The following is a 16,288-nucleotide window of genomic DNA, read 5'->3' on the forward strand; positions in this document are numbered from 1 at the left end:
AAACAAATATGGAGATTCCACATTGATTTTTAATAGAAAGTGTAGATAGAATTTATCTTTTGGATGCAGAGTAAACGGCCTTTGCTTCCACAGCTGGTGAGGTATAAGAATTTGATATGTCAAACACAGGACTCTTAAATAAAGTTCTTTGCGTTACTGGAAGACATTAGTATATGTTTAAAGACCTCAATAGTGTTGTTTCTCTACACATGCTCTTCTCCAGTTTTCCCATAACTAACTTTTGTTGAACTCTTGCTATGTACCAGCCATTGTTTTTAAACGCATTCCATATATTAACTCACTTACTCCTCACACTAACCCTGTGAGGTAGCAGGTATTTTTATTAGCTGCAGTTAACAAATAACTCAGTCTGGGTTACACAGTAAGGCCGTCTGCCTCTGGAACTCTAGCTTTGAACCGCAATGCCATATCTTGCCCCATAAAAACGTAGAGTCATCATTGTTTCTTTTCCTTGCATCCAATTTCAATCTGCAGAATATCCTCATGGATCTATCTCGAAGCATAATCCCACTCTACTCTGAGCCAACATCATATCTCATCTGGACCACTGGGGAAGCCCCTCACTGTTCTCTTCTGCTTCTCACTTTTGTTCACATCCCCTGTGATCCCCAAGAGTGTCCTCTCCTCTGCTTAAAACCCTCTCATTGCTTCCATGACATTTAGAATAAAGACCTTACAATAACTTTCCGGGCATTTGGCAGTGGCTGGATATGTTTTTGGTTGTCATGACTTGGGGGGCTACGGTACTACTGGCATCTGGTGGGTAAATGCCAGGGGTTCTCCTAAACATTCTATAGCGCACAGGACATCACCCCAGAACAAAGAATGATCCAGCCCACGATGTCAGTAGTGCTGAGGTGAAAATCCTGGCTCTCGGCTGAGCACAGCAACAAGTTCAAAGCTTAGAGCATCTTGCACTTTCAAGCCCCAGCATTTAGGAGTTCCTAGACTCTCGTCAAACTGCCAGGGGCATCCAGCGGTCAGCTAGCCTGGGAATCCATGAACTAGGTTTCACTCTACCACAGAGCAGTGAGCGAGCTCTGGGAGTGAAGACATTAGCTCTGAGCTGAGACCGAGATCCAGAGATTCTGCAAGTGGCAAATTAAATTTTTAAGAGTGATGAGGAGAGAGAAAAACATTCTTCAACGACATCCTTAAGAAATGGCAGCCACTGCTTTGACCTCAGGAATGCTTGCTTTTCTCCTGCTTCCTGTGGTTCCTGATTATTGCTTAGATTAATTTAATGTCCTCATTCAGGCTGAAATGTTAATGACCAACAGGGTGACACGTTTATATAAGGATTGAGTTTTAGTAAGACTTTTTTCCCATGAAATTATACAAGCTTAATGTAAAAAAAGATCGGGAGATAATTTTAAAAAATAAAAATCTGAAGCAGGAAAGAAGAAAGAAAAAGAAGCTATAATCCCACTACTCAGAAATAACCACAGATAATACTTAAGATGTGTGTGTGTGTGTGTGTGTGTGTGTGTGCGTGTGTGTGCATGTGTGTGTGTGGTGTGTGTGTGTGTTTGTGTCTGTACAGGCAATATTTTATCATGAACATTCTCTCATGTCATTAAAATTTTGAAAATCATAGCATAATATTCTATCTTGTGGCAGTATTGTTTGCTTTCAGATACTTTCTAATTTTCATCATTGAGATTGATAACATCCACTTTCTGATGGGCTGTGAGAATGAAAGGAGAGATCGTTTACTCAGCAAACAATTGTGAGCTATGTGCTATGAGTCATACACTGTACTAAGCGCTGTGTGTAACAGACAAATACAATAGGATCTCTGCATTCCAGATGCGTCACTAACAGTGGTGGGCCTCGTGGGGGCAGAGAGCAGATGTGAAGTTGGTACCAGGTGCCCAGGAGCCGCCTAGGGGTCACCTGCCTTGGTGGTGAACTTAGCAAATGAGACCATTTGTGGTGTCCTCTCTCCAATCCAGAAATGTCTCACTTTCACAAATTCTAGCAGTTTCCTCATTAGGGTATAAATTTATCTAGTAATTGTTGCAAAAGAGAATATGATGCAGTTTTGTGTACCTGTCTTAGTGTATATCTCACTTATTTTCTTAAAATAAATCTTTAGAAATTGGTCAAAGATTGAACTGGTCAAAGTTATAGCATTTCTAAGGTTTTTAATATATATTTGAAGTACTTTTCCAGAAAGATTACATGAGTTTACCTGCCATTATTGTCATGTAAATAAAAGTGCTTCCCTCAGGGCAGCTTTGGCAATATTGGTTCTTCTTTTTCTCTTCCTCCTCCTTCTCCTCCATCACCATCATCATCACCATCATCATTGAAAACTGATTGCTTCCTTCCTATGCTAGATTGTCTGTTTTTACATCGACACTATTGATGCCAACTCTAGACCCCTACCTATATGATCTTCCCCAAATTTTTGAGAACCCCGAAACTTGATTTTCTATAACCTACCCCCTGTACTCTCCTAGGTTAGAGTCAGCTGACGGAGGGTGAAGTGAGCAATTGCTTGATATTCCGAAGGCAGAGGAGATAGGGGATTCTCTCTCTGGGAGTATTGGTGTGTCGGCAGGAAATAGATGAGAAGTCAGTATCGGCTTCCATGGAGGCTTCTGAGAATCACCTGCTTTTGTGATAAACATAGTGAATGAGACTATCTGCAGTGCCCTTTCCTTAATCCAGAAGCTTCTCATGTTGACAGAACTCTACTCCCCTGCCCAGGCAAAGGGTATGTGTGGGCTTCTGAATGCCTATACTGAAAACTTAACTACTTTGATTATGTACTAGTTTTCTAGGGCTGTCATAACAAATGACCACAAACGGGGCAACTTATACAACAGAGATTTATTTCTCACAGTTCTGGAACCTAGGAAGTCCGAGATTAAGGTGCCGGTCCACTTGGTTGCTGTTGAGAACTCTCTTACTGGTTTGCAGATGGCTGCATTCTCACTGTGCTCAGGTGGGGGTGGGGGGGGGGAGAGAGAGAGAGAGAGAGAGAGAGAGAGAGAGAGAGAGAGAGAGAGAGAGAGAGAGAGAAAGGAAGAGAGAAAGCTCTTTGGTGTCTCTTCTTATAAGGGCACAAATACCATAATGAGGGACCCATCATCATGACCTCATCCAACTTGAATTCCCTCCCAAAGTCCCCACCTCCAAATACTATTGTATTAAGGGAAAAACTTCAACATATAAACTTTAGGGAGACACAATTCAGTCCAGGTTGCCTAGAGTACATTTCTTTTGTGATCAGTAAAATTTTTACTTTATTATACATAAAAATGTGTTCATGAATAGTGTATGTTTTCCCCTTTTCACCTCATGTGTATGGGTCATGACCTTAACAGTGAGTCATATATTCCACAGGTATTTACAAACTTCTGTTCTATGCTGTTCACTGTGGCTGGTGTAAGAGAGTGAGTGCTAAAAGGTAAACCAAAGGATCTGGAATCTGACCTTAGAGAGCTCAGAGTCTAATATAAATTGGAACTCTGTCATGCATAGACTTCGGTGAATATTATTTAGTTAGACTATTCTAACTAAGCACCTAACTGGTGTCTATGTTTTAAGAAAAATGACATGTGGTTATCTACAAGCTAGATACATTTTCTAGTTTTCTTCATAAACTAATAGTCTCTAGTGCCTTCTTTAAGAGAGTCACTTCCTTGGAAATGGGATACATGTCAACATAGTCTTTATATGTCCTCCACCTTTCACAGAGCCCCGTGCATAGTAGATATTCCATGGTGTTGGTTGAATGAATGATACCCCCATTAATGGTCATAGCACAAACCCGAGGAAGGTGTTGACATTCTTGTGTTGGTCCGCTCCGTCTGCCATAACAAAGTGCCACAGACCGGGCAGCTTAAACAACAGAGATTTGTTTTCTCTCATAGTTCTGGAGACTGGAAATCCACGATCAGGGTGGCAGTACAGTCACGTTTTGATGAGGCCCTATTCCTGGCTTGTACATGGCCATCATTTGTCTGCATGCACATGGCGCGCACACACACACACACACACACACACACAGAAAGAGGGTCAGCTCTCATGTCTCTTCTTATCAGAGAACTAATCCGGTTGGCTCAGGGCCCCATCCTCATGACCTCATTTAACCTTATTAACTTTGATCAAGGTCCTATCTCCTGATCCAGTCCCATCAAGCGGGCCGCAACACATCAATTTGGGAGGACACATAACAATTTCCATTTTAGAGATAGAAAATTGGATTGGGACACGGTGTCAGCTGTGATTTGTCACAAATGCTAACTTCCACTGATTGTCAATTGGTACCTGGAACCTGGAAGGAGCAGGATTCTGTACACACGTGTGGGCTCAGAAGAAAGCAGGTCACCAATCGGTTAACTATGTGTCTGTGAGTGTGGAGCGGGGACCAGTGGTGTGTGTGTACATGTATTTGCCATCACTGTGTTTGCACTAAACTGCTTTACGTTAATCTTTAATACTTATAACCTGCAAGGTAAGCATTTTCTTTCCCAATTTACAATGACTGACTTAAAGCTAGAGAATCTAAATATTTTACGAGAGGGTAGTGAAAGGTAGAGTTCTATTTGAACTGGCTTCAGTGCCTTCTTATCGTACAACTGACTTAACTCAAATCCCTCTACTATTGAGGATTTTGTCACTTCTGCGTTTCACAGTACATTTCAAAAGTCACATCTTCATTGGTCACGTCACAGTGTTAAAGAAGGTGGAAACATGATTAACCCTCAGACCATCAGAATTTACGGGGTTTTCAAAAATTATTAGTGAAAATGTTTTGTCAACGAGATGTCACTAGAACTCCAAATACATAAAATAAATGGAAAACAGAGTGGAAGAGGACAAAGATTTCCCTTTACCACTCCCACAGCCCTGGAAATATCTCCAAGAAATTCCAGAATTCATGGAACATGGTTTATAAACCACTGATCTAGCTCACCCTCCTTATTCAGTTGAGAAAGGCAAAAATTACTTGCTGAAGGTCATATAGCTAATTAACTGCAGGGCCAGGCATATAACTCTGGCCTTCTGATTCCTAATCCAATGCTGCTTCTAACACAGAGGTGTTGAAATGTTTTCAAAAATCACCTGTGACTTTGAGGCACCAGGCTCTTCTGGAATCATAACTGAATTATGTAGGGCCTGTAAGTTTCCTTGAAAATCCCAATGAAAACAAAGGGAAATTGAAAAAGCACTGTGGGATTGACTGCAAACAATTGAAATTCTTCTCAGTTAAATGTCGAGATGAAAAGGCCAAGACAAGCACAGTTCTGCAAAGAAGAGAAATAAAAAGTCAAGTCAGAAAGCTTTACAGACGTCAATATTCTGCTGAGAAGACTTAGTTCCAGAAGAAAAGGAAAGCTATGGTTACTGAGCCATCCCAGAGTTTGGTTCCAGTATAAAAGCCCAGTCTGACTCTGGCTCAACCTGGTATGTGTTTAATGAATATTTTAGAGGTTTCTACAGAGTTGAAGGACTTTAGAGGTCAGTGAGGCCCATCTACTAAATCATTAAGGAATCCTCTCCACAGAAACTAACTTTCAGTTAGGCCACTGACTTTCACACCTTGCTGGACAGCTCTGACTACTAGCAAAACCATATTTATGGGGGGAAGAGGGAAAGGGAGAGACAGAGAGACAGAGAGAGAGAAAGACAGAGAGAGAGAGAGAGAGAGAGACTTCCCGTGAAATTAAATTCACCTCATTTCATTTCCTCAGTTAGCCATTGAGAAAGGTAGGATAGTCATTTTGGATGAGAAAAATGAAGCTCATAAAAGTTAGACAGTTGGCCCATTATGCCCAGATAATTTTATCACAACTGGAATTTGGAGCTAGGCCTGTTAAAGTCTTTTGACTCTGTGACAGAGACCACTGGTTAGTATAAAATATTTGTGTTTTTCTTTCCTTCCTGGGAAAGCACCTGGACTACATATTCTAGACTCTCCTACTCAGCTCAGGTAAGCTCAGGAAACTGCCTTGTGGCCAATGCGAGCAGAAGTGTTTGGAGCCATGTCTAATCCTGGTTCTTAAGAGCACCTGTTCCCTCCCAGTGGTGGAAAAAAGAAAGCTCGGAGGACCTTCAAGAGGATGGCGCCAGAAGACGGAAGACGCCTGTGTCCTTGGATAACTTCAGGGAACTAACCCTCTTCCCCAAGCCCCAGCTGCTTCTGCTTCTCACTGAGCTCTGTTTCAGATTATTAACCAGGCATGGTTTCCAGTTGTGACAGCAGAGTAAAGGACCAGGAGATGTTTGAGGAAAACCTCCTTTAGCTCCTCCAATCAAATACCAGGATAAGGTGGCTATAACCACAGCTCCCAGCCAGCACGGGAGCGTTGCCCTCCAGTACGGAACTTTTACCAGATCACCTGACACATAATCTCAAAATGAAGTATGCACCTAGATTACCCTCAGGCTTCAGAATAATTGGCAAAGAACTGTGATGGGGGATGTGCTGAGCTAACAACCCTGCCCGATTCAAGACCGAAACACTCATTCCCCCAGCTCAAAGAAGCGTGGACAACCTATAGCTCGAGTTTGAGTCTTCCTCCAAAGATGGCTCTTGGATGAAGAAATGCACCTCACATAAGATCATAGCCCCTTCCCAGGCACAATTTTTACCCGCTGACTGGTCCAAGGCTGCATTATAAAGGCCCTGCCCCCCTTATCAAAAGTCAGGACAACTGGGTAGGGCTGTTCCAACTCCAGAGCCCCTCACCCTCCACCCCGTGGGATTGGCAGAAGCATTTTTGTTACTGTACCACATCCCAATACCTCTCACCTCAGTCCTGGTACAAACACCAGAAGAATCCAAACTTTGTAATATAAAGATATGATTTTAAGTGATTGCATCTTTCCAAAAGCATGCCTTTAAGATGGTGGAGGAACGATCTGCTCTGTGAAAGGAGGGAGATGGTGCTATGCCCAAATCCATGTGTCTCTGGAGTGTTTCAGAACAGCTTTAATTTGACTTGTCATATGCGGGCCCCTCATCTCTGCCTGATAATGATGTGTTTAGATTTTTAGGAAACCATTCCTCTATCTCAAATTGTGTGACTTATAACCCTGTTACTTTTCTTCTCTATCCTCAGAATCAGCCAGGTCCCCTCTGCCATCATTGCTGCATCTGGTACATACTTTTGATCATTATTCACATCATATCATCACCGTCTACTGATTTAAATTGTGATTCTCTATTTACATGTCCTTCTCCACTAACCTAGGAATTCCTGGAGGAAAGATGAGGATAGTGGCTTGTTTCTTTCTGGACTCCCCAGGCCCTAGCATTAGATGCGCCTCAAAAAAAAAAAATGATTGTTTCATTGTTGACACAATGAATTCACACCACAGCTCTTGATGCTAAAAAGGTCAATTTCCATGGCTTTATCTACCACTGTTCACCTGTTACCTTGTTAAAAGCAAACACATACAGTGGAAAACTTTATCAAGTCCAATCTACATATAAAGTTGGGCAAATAATATGAATGTAAAAATGTGCTCTATTCATCTCAATAAAAAGGGAGGATTTCCAAAAGAACAGAAGGTATCCTGGAGAGGATTAAAGGATTTTTTTCCCTTCTGATTTTGTCTTAATCAGGTCTATATCTCTCTATCCAAACAGAAGCTGTCATTATCTTATCTTTGGCCTGGTGCCGTAGCCTCCTGACTGATCCACTCACATCTACTTCTGCCTTTCTCCAACCTGCTTTTTGCTCGGTAATGAGGATATGATTTGCAAAATACCTGTCTGGTCGTTTCAGACATACCTCTTACCCTCTTTAGCGTGGCCTATGAACTTCCCTGTCTGGCCTGGTCCATCCTTCAAGACTCATCTTTCACTCTGTTCCCTCAGTGTCAGTACCCCAGCCACACTAACTATGCTAGTTTTTCTACAGGATTTCTGCTCTTGCTGATTCCTCTACCAGTAACACTCTTTCTCTCAGCTCTACTGCGCTCATTTGTTCTTATTTAACAGATCTCAACATTCACAGGGAAAGTTATCTGGTGTTTATAGAAAGGTTTGAACCTCATTACAAGGGCTCAACGTTTATAGAATTTATGATGGGGAATATGTGGTTTCCCTCTTCATGCAAACACAGGGCCTACCACATAGTAAGTGCATGTTTAAGGGAAGGAAAGGAAAGGAAAGGAAAGGAAAGGAAAGGAAAGGAAAGGAAAAGAAAAGAACAGAAAAGAAAAGAAAAGAAAAGAAAAGAAAAGAAAAGAAAAGAAAAGAAAAGAAAAGAAAAGAAAAGAAAAGAAAAGGAAAAGAAAGTTAGGGAGGAAGAAAGACATTAAAAAGAGTAAATTGAGGGTTATCTCATAGCTTTCTACTTTTGTCATGCCAGATTTCAGACTTTCTACCACATCATCCCAACTCTCTGATGGCTTATATCTTATTTGAAGGTATAATACATGTAATGCAGATAAATTCAATTGAGCTGAATCTGGAGGGTCTCACAGACTCATGCTTCATGCTTCCGTCTGACTGAAATCTGTGGTCTTTCCTTGACCCGTGGTCTAATTCCCACTCTTGAGAAGTTGGCTCCATGAGGAAACTTGAAACAATCCAGATGTTCCTTTAAAAAAAAAAAGGTAGGAAAATAACAAAAGACCCAGATGATGGGTGTGTGAAATTAAAACCTTAAAGAAGAGATATTTTGAATCCAAGTAAAATAGGACAGAATCTGCTCTTGTTGAGAAAAGAAAAAGTATATTAGTTCATCTTTAGGGCAGAGACACACTGAGGTGTGGCATCTGGTGTTTCCCAGGAAGTGTCAAAGCTCAGAATTATACAGACAACCCTGAAGAGAATGGAAAATTTCATGATTTGGTGCTTGTGTCGTTAATTATTGAACTCCCAGTTACCCTGGTGAAATATTATGTAATTTTTGCTCTGGGCATGGATGTGGCAATACCTTAAAATAAACAAGACAGTCAATTAGAGTTAATCTGTTAAAAAATTACTTTGCCAAGACAAGCTGTAGAAAGTGGAAACAAAAATAAAACAGTATGGAGGAACACGGGGTACAGTTCCGGGTCCAACAGTCATCACTAATAACTCATCAGGTCCAGTTGCTAATATGCCCATCCATCCATCTTTCCACCCATCTAATCTGAATTCTCCTATTCCTGGAGATTAGTTAGACAGGCTAGGGCACTGGCTACTGGATTGGAGCTCATCCATGAAGTTCTGAATGAGGAATGTGAATGGTCCGAGATGGTCTATGCAAGGGGAACAAAGCTGAAAAGCCAGAGGCTGAATTAAACACTAAGTCAGGTGGTGAGAATACAGCATGATGATAAGTGCCCCAGGAAATGTAACCAGGCAGTGGTGACCTCTTCAGACACTCACGAATGTCTTGGCTTCCCTTTAAGGCCTATCACGTGTGTATTATGCAGACTTGCGTCAGTTCAACTACCTTAAAAGTCAAGTGGTAAGGTGTATCTACCCATCAATCCGTTATCCTACCTTCCATCCATGCTTTTATATGTCCAACCACTTACGTAGTTCAGCGAATTGGATTAGGAGGAATGGATGGAGGCATAGCCAAACACCTGTTGATCCAGCCCTGCTCCCCTATGCTCATAAACCCAAATTCAGGAGAAGACCAATCAGTGTGTACTGTGGTATTAGCTCTGTGCCTATTATCTGCTATCTCGAGGAGGTAGAAAAGCTTTTCTTGGCAATTACATAGGTTGGTTGGTGTAAACCAATAACCACAATAGTTTAATTTCCTCACCTATAAAATGGAGTGAATACGAGAACCTACCTCACAGGGTTATTGTGATAGATAATACTTCATTTGATAGTATTTCATTTGATTTTCCCAAAACACTTGCAAATAAAATGCATTTCTCCTCATTTCATAGGTTAGAAAATATCTGTCAACATTTTCACTCTTTCTAAAATAATTGAGCTCCTGCAGGGCAGGGTTGCAGATTTTTTCAATCTGGTCTGCCTCGTACACCTACTACACAGTAAAAAAAAAAAAATAATAACAATAATTAGGTGTATGATTGAAGTTGCAAAATCCCTCTAGATGCTTCTCTAATCTGCCCCCCTCCTCTACATCAATCCTGCCACTGCCCTGGTTTAGGTCTCGTCAGCTCTCTCCTCTGGGTTGTTTTCACAGCCATCTAACTGGACTCCCTGATGCCAGATCCATTTTTTTCTAGTGCATTCAGAGTCACCTTTTCAAAATTAAATTTGACTGCGCCATTTCTAAAACCCTCAGTGGCTCACCATCTCAACATGATATAGCTCTTAGTACTCATTCTTGCTTAAAGGCTCTTTGCAAGGGGCAGAGGCTCCCTTGCTGCTGTATGAGTCCTATCTGCCAGGCCACCCCAGGAACTGGGGCAATACCAGGTCTCAGGGGAGAGGGATAGAACCAAGAGGTAAGGGCGCAGGTCTCCACTCCTGTCCCAGCCCACCCACTCAGCGTAGAATATCCCCCTTTCCCCCAACCCCCACCCTGGAATGCTGCTCTCTGGGGAAACTGAGGGGTGAGGGTCCCCATGCTGAATCCTGAGGGCAGAGAAGATGGCAATATTTCAAGGGAAGAAGGATGCTTTCTTCTCACTCTATGGTCTTGAAAATTCCAGCAAATGAGATCTCCTGCTATAAATAAATAAATAAATACATAAATACATAAATAGAAAGAGTTTGTTTTCCCACCTCTAGACCTTTAGACTTTCTGGATTAAATAGTTTTAAATTCTTCCAATCATATTTTTCCTCATCTTTTAAACAGGACATACAGGTGAATACAAAATCGTCTATTCCCTGTCCAAAAGGACTTTTAAGTCTAGGATGGGAAAAAGACTTGTGGGAAATAACTATAATACAATGTAAGAAAAGTTGTAAGAGAGGTGCATATCATATACCACATCATAGGGTAAACTTCATTATTTTTCTCTGCATCGCAAACCAGCCACATGGTCCACCATGGCAGCCAATCATCCTGAAAAAGATTAATGTCAACAGCTGGGGCTTCACTGAGCATTTTTGCTATATTGCATAATTTCAGTCCTTCCAATAACATGTGAGAGAGGTACAATAATTTAGTTTTACAGATTAAAAACTGACCTTGAAAATATTGAGTAACTTTGCTACGGTCAACCAGCATGTATGTGCAGAACTGGAATGTAAATTCCAATAGGTCCTTCTTTACAGTAGAACATAAGCACAGAATCTTACTCCTGAGAAATATCATAATAATCATTGGCCCCTCTTTGAATGAATCCCGCCCTCTGTCCCTGGGCCAACCTCACCAAATTCCAGTCTACTTGTGAAAGGTAGTGTATTTGAATTCCCAAGGCTTTTACAAATCTCTCCAGGGAATGCTGAAAGAGTGCCTCCTGAACACTATTCCACAATCTATATCTTGTCAGGAATTAAACAGTTTGCTTACTTTAAAGGATGTTGGGATAGAGATTATAAGAGTGGTTACTTTGCAGCATGAATGTCTGTGAGACCCAAGAGGGACATCCAGAGGTGGACACTGGAAACCAGAGAGATTCGGAAACCTAAAGGGAGGCATCAAGTGTCAATAAGAGGTGGCAAGAATTCCAGAAAACACCCGAAAATTGCTGCTCACATGGAAACAATCAATTTCTTTACTCATCTACTTTTCCTTTAGACTGTAAGCTCCTTGAAGGCAGGGCCGTGTTCTTAACTGAGCTAGATGCATAGCTCCTATGCCTGAGACAGGCATGTCTCTATTGCACAGCTTGGGACACCTAGTGAGTTCAAGGAAGGATGGTCTTTCCAAAAAAGTAGAGCCAGTCTCAGCGGGCAGTGCCATCTCACCGTAATATGGCCTGGGAGGTCCCAGGGGATCCTGCCCCTGCCTCTCTGCCCAGCCTTGTTTCACCACACTCACGTCTTCACTCACTGCACGTTGGCCTTCCACCAGTTTCTGGAGTATTCCAAGCTCTCCTCTATCTTGGAATCTTATGGTGCTGTTAGCTCTGTCTGACAGTATCCTCACCGCACTCCACTGCATGATTCCTGCGTCTTAGGTCTCCCACGTTTGCCCTCCCCGAGCCAGCTTCCATCCTGCTCTCCTTTTATGTGGTATTTGTTCACAGGACTTACACTCTTGTGAACTAAACAGTTAGTGATTCCCGACTCATTATCTGCCTCTTGCACGAGACTGAAACCTCCATGATGTCAGGCGATTGTCGAGGTAGCTGCAACATTCTTAGTGCTCTCCACATTGCCCAAGACGTAGGAGATACTCATTACTTGTTGAATAATGAGTTGCAGTAGGTTATGTGCCAAAAAATTGTAACGTCCAATGGGGATAAGTCAGTGCATCTGAATTTATGGTCTTTAATGTTGAAATAAGGAACATAAAACATACTTGGAATTGGTAGTATAGAGAAGGGAAGGCTTGTAGGTGACATGTGTTAGCCATTGTTTTAAAGGGAATAGGCACTGCTTTTTGGTTAATCAAAATTTTCATATTAGCATGTGCCATGGGCTTTCTGTGAGATCTAATGTGAGAGTAAAGAGCATTGCTGACTTCACAATATTAGATATTCCTAGATAAACCCACTGTAGCATCTAGCTGCAAAAAGGGCAGGAAAAAGTTTAATTTAGAGGCTCTTGTAGCTGAAATAGACACAGAAGTTAGAGTCGTTTGTCAGTAGTGATGATTGTGCACGTGCGTGTTATGTTTTACAATTTGCACAACACTTTCTCAATTAATCTTTGATTCTCTTGATCCTAAAGCTGTTAAAATATGAGTTACACTGACACGTTCCTCCTTTATCTTTTTTAAATTTATTTTTCAATTACAATATTATATTAGTCAGACACCTGAAACTAATATGATATCATATGACATGTTCCTCTTGAAAGTGGAGATCTTTCGAGGTCTACCCAACGATGGGAGCTGTTTCCGTGAGAGTCGGCGTTGTGGCATGTTCACAAAAGGCTACATTGAGATTTTTTTTTTTAAATTTTATCTACAAATGGAGGTCAGTGGGTATGTGTATTTTTCTTTGTCACATGACTTGGACAAAGCCTGGGTCACGGAGAGGCCGTGTGTCCACACGCCCTTATAAGATGAGTGCGAAGGGCACATGCGGTGAGCACTGGAAGCAGAAAGGCCCCAAACTCTCTGAGGGCATGAGCACTGCACTCACTTTCAATCCCAACTGTCACACGTCTCTGCTCTGTGAATACTGGGCAATCATTTCACCTCTCTGGGTCTGTTTCTTCATCTATAAAATGGTAATGCAAATTTAAGTTCATGATCTCTTTTCCACAATTCTGGGATCCAAAAGCTCTGGAATCTGAAAGGTTTTTTTGTTTTTTGTTTTTTTTTAATAGCTTTGGAGGAAAAGCTGTTTGGACAGCAAATCCTTTGCTGAATTGACATGCAGCTATAGAAGTCATCATTTATCATACTTATTCTCGATATTCACAATGTCAGTTGCATAAACATTAGTGTGACTAGCTGAGATGTTATACAATACACAGCACATGCACTGCACTACCTTTGTAGAGCCATAAACTTCTGAATCTCAAAAACCAGCAGGCCCCAGGAGCCTCACGTGAGGGGCTGTGGCCCCATTCCTACGTGATGGGATGCTGGGCTTTAAAGAAGGTAGAGGAAGAACTCACAGGAAGAACTCAGTGAGTGGTCGTTGGGATCCACAGGTATTCTTTTGGCCGTCACCTGTGAAACGCTAGTCTGCCTTCCCCTTCCTCTCTGTCTAGTCGGTAAAGATTTCACTTTGGATCCAGACTCTTTTCTCTTTTAGCACATTGCTGTTTTAGCCGGAGACTGAAACCCAAGGAGTTTCTTCTCTGACTCGAGTTGCTTCTTCCCGACCAAGGTCATTTCTGAGCTCTAACATCACCAGGACTTTCACCAATGTTGTTCCAGGAAGCTCTGGGGAGGCAGGAAACATGGTTCCATATCCTCAGCACCTTTTCTTCCTTGGCTTTTGTAATGTTTTGTTCTCTTGGTTTTCCCCCTCAGTTTTCATTCTCATTCACGCACTTCTCTTCTCCTTAGTCATTCCTTTGGAATCCTGCCTTTGGCACCGTCCTGAGTGTCTCAGGGAAGAAGAATTCCTGTCTCTTGCCCCAGAGTATGCTCACCACTTCTAGAAGACCAGCTCCCACAGAACATGATGGAGAGATTCCTGCTGAAAAAGAATAAGAAACTCCAAAACCAAAGGAATGAATTTGAATAAAAATAGTATTTTAGGCCCCAAATATACCCAATGCATTGGGCCAGGCACATTCACATTTTGTAATTAATCTACACACTGTCCCATGAGATTAGCATTATTGGCACCAAGGAAAGGAAAGAGGAGGCTCAACGAGGTGAATGGCAGTATGAGTAATGGAAAGAGTGCTGGCTGTGGAGACAAACCTTGGTTCAGAATCGGCCTCTGCCTCTTGATAGCTGTGTGACATTAGACAAGTGATTTAACCTTCCTGTGCTTTTGGTGCCTCTTTGCAAAATGAGGATAGTAATACTGATCTCAGAGAGTTATGAGAATCAAAAACACATGCATGGCAAGAGCTTATACCTTATGGCTCTATTTGTCTCAGGAAGTACTAGCAGCGCTGGAATTCATCTTAGGGTTTCCCAACTCATATGGATGATAGGTAGAAGATAGATAGATAGATAGATAGATAGATAGATAGATAGATAGATAGATAGATACACAGATACATAGGTAGATACATAAATAGATACATAGGTACATAGATAGTAGAGATAGATGGGGAAAAGATACATGATTTTAAAAATTCAACAAAAGAAAGACAAGGACTAAATCCTCATGGAATGCTCACACATAAGACGATGCTTGATGTTACTTGATGGTTTCCAGGGAAAATGTCATGACAGAGTTGAGGGGTCTTTTAAAGTCTTTCCTGGTTTATGGAGAGGGAAACAGAGGTTAGGAAAAACACCTGTGTTGCAGACAGCCTCAAGAGAGTGTGTTACTGCTTACTTTGCATAAAGATGCTACAATTTAAAGAGTAAGTGCATTTTGAGTGCCAGACTCTTGGTATTTCAGCCTTTGAAGGCTTGAAGTGTGTTGAATCCATGTGTCCATCCCAAAGACCTGGGTACACCAGTGTTTCTATTTGCCATAGTGTTGCATGATGCCTTGCCATCAAAACCCATTTATTCTAGGATTCAGGCATCTCTTGGTTTGATGGAGGGCCAGTGACAGGAATCTGTAAATAGGAGGGGTCTGAGAGTTCTGCAGGAAGAACTTATCCTTAGGGGATAAGGAGCTCGAATGCAAAAGTAGTGTCTACGGATGGAAGGTGAATGGAAAAAGAAGTCTAGGGGAACCCATGATTCTTACCCTGCCCCTCTTCCCCCGCCCCATCCACCCTCTACTACCCGTCATGGCCACACTCTGAGACTTTGGATCTGGGAAGAAGAAGTGGTAGAAACACAAGATCAATGTCACTAAAATCTCTGTAATTTCCTGTTGCACTTCAGTGTGAAAGATGAGGGTGCCAGCAGTCTGGTCTAAGGGGAAAGGTTTTTGATCGTCTCCTGTCGTGATGACGCACAGAACTGAGACAGAAGAGGATCCCAAACAGGCCGTAAGGCATGTTGAAGCAACTGTGAGGAAGCGAGAAAGGTGAAGTTACCTGCATCACAGGCAGTTCTTTGGGTGAGAGTAGAGATGGCCAACTTTAGTTTCCTATGTATCGAGGTTGTGTGTTTTTATAACCATTTCTAAGTAGAGATTTGTTTGTTTGTTTGTTTCTATAGCCCTTTAAAAAAATCTTGGGGTGAGAGACATTCTCAAAACACACTGAAGTGAACTACTGGACTATTTACAGGCATGAGTGCAACTATATCAGTCAATCAGGTGGCAACTATGTAATGGTGTCTGCCCACTTTGTAACATCGCTAGTTAAGACAAGTTGTTGGCAACTGAGTTATGAGTTATGAGTCACGGAAACACCCTTTGTAGGGGAAGGTGGTGACTTCAAAAGAAAGCACTGTAAAAGACCTAGTGTTGGCCACCACACAGCATCTCTGGGAGATAGCATACTGTTTATCCAAGCATCTCAGTGCCTGGCCCTTTAAGGAAATCCTATGCCAAGAGGAGCTCTTCCCTTGTATTAAGTTAGATCATGTCTTATGAGTTGGTGCCTAGACCAGCTGAATGGCTGTTCCAGGCCTAATGCTTACTTTTTCTTTCTGTTATTGCCAGATTAGAACCTGACTCTCATCCATGGCTCCAACTTCAGTATCTTTCACACTGGACTCTTTGTG

Source organism: Rhinolophus ferrumequinum, chromosome 5, assembly GCF_004115265.2.
Source record: "Rhinolophus ferrumequinum isolate MPI-CBG mRhiFer1 chromosome 5, mRhiFer1_v1.p, whole genome shotgun sequence".
NCBI lineage: Eukaryota > Metazoa > Chordata > Mammalia > Chiroptera > Rhinolophidae > Rhinolophus > Rhinolophus ferrumequinum.